Here is a 1,947-nt window from a genome sequence, read left to right on the forward strand (position 1 = left end):
TAGATTTTCATTCAATTGGTTGATTTATATCTTTTAATTGAATGTGATGAACTGTTATGTGTTGGAGTTTGATATTTGATGTGTTTCATCCTTTCGGATACATCAAATCATTCAATTGAAATCGGATATCCGTTGTGATTCGTTAACCAAACGGATACATACGATGATTTAATTTCAAATCGGATATTTGTTGTGATTTGTAAAAATGGGTGGATTCATTGAATGATTTAAACTAGATATTTGTAAAACATCGAACAACAATTTGAGCATAATAGTTTGTCGATTGTAGGAACAAATACGAGAATATAGAGTTAAGATTTGGCGAAGTGAATTCTTAAACCTTAGTGTTCTTTAGCATTTTATTTCATCATTTTCTTTAGTTTATGTTTTATTTTTACACACATAAAAATCACGAAATTCGGAACTAGGTTAAAATAGAGTTGGTTTAAATAGAAATTGGTTTACACAACACAAATCCCTGTGGATCGACCTCGCACTTGCACACACGCTATATTGCACATGACTCGTGCACTTGTGAGTACAATTAAATTTGTACATCAATATAAAAAAACCTAAATTAAAATACAATTAAACCATTGTTACTTGGAAAGCGCTACATTAACACCCTATTACAGAATTAGCCACTCATGGTGGTGCTAGAATGGCCTCCTGCCATGTTCATCTTCTCTTCAACTCTTTAAGTCTCCAAGAAGATAATTTGTATCTAAAACTAAGCACACCTTTCTCTTGAAGTTTGAGGTCTATTTATATGGAGCAAACAAGTCCTAGAAGCCCTACGAATCCTAAAAAATCATAGGTCAGTCTCCTAGTCCAAGTAGGAGACCGAAAACCTTATCCAGGGTGTATTTGGGTTGTCTTCGGACTTTCCAGGACGAGTGCGCTCAATCCCACCTGTGGTGCGCTCGATCCCACTTGTGGTGCACTACGCACTTGATAGATTTGTGATCTTATCTTGTGGGGCAATTTTAGCATAGCAAACGTCAAAATTAGGAAATTTGTATTTCACAATGATTTGTATTATTTTGAGTTAGCTTTCGAATGCCACTAGTTTTACCTCTATCCAATACTCGAACAGATAGTTATGATCAAAATACTAATACATATGCTAAGTCTTCTCTCAAGTGTGTTTTAAGCCCAAAATCAATGGTTTTTCTTGTATCTTTATTAAACACATGAAAACACTAAAACAACACAAAATCAAACAAATAAAAACGTTAAGAAATTAACACATGCGAGTTAAGGAGCTTGAATGTGCAATATTCGGTGCTTATCAGCACTTCACCATTTAGAGAATTAACTTGTTTATACAACTCAGGTAGTAGGGCTGGCAAAACGTGTTTGTGTGTTGGGTTCGTGTCCGACCTGATTATGACCCGACACGTTTAATCCCAACCCGAACACGACACGTTTAACTAAAAGTGTCGAACCCCCATCCTGAACATAAAACTGTCTATAAACGAATAACACGACACGGACCTGTTTATCTAAATGGGTCGTAATCGTGTTGTGTTACCTGTTTATAGATCGACCCGACCCGACCTGAATGTAAACTCATTATAGTTTTTAACCTTTTATAGCCATACCAAAATGGTTTTTGTTTTTATTTTATTTTTTATTTTTTATTTTTTTTTGTTTTTTTTTCTCTAATCAGTCTTTCCTCTACTTCCTAAACAAAATCCTCAAAAACAATAACCAAACCATCAAAGGGAAAAACTTACAAAGTTACAAACTATCAAAGGGCAAAGTTTAATGGAAAAAAAAAAAGGGGGTCAAACGTGTCAACCTGCGTACCCGGCGGGTTGACACGACACGACACGTTTACTAAACGTGTCGTAAACGACCCATTTACGACTCGAACCCATTTAAGCCCAACCCGAACCAGAATTTTACGTGTTGTGTTCGTGTTAGGTTCGCGTGTCACGGGTT

Source organism: Corylus avellana, chromosome ca11 (assembly GCF_901000735.1).
Source record: "Corylus avellana chromosome ca11, CavTom2PMs-1.0".
In the NCBI taxonomy this organism is placed as follows: domain Eukaryota; kingdom Viridiplantae; phylum Streptophyta; class Magnoliopsida; order Fagales; family Betulaceae; genus Corylus; species Corylus avellana.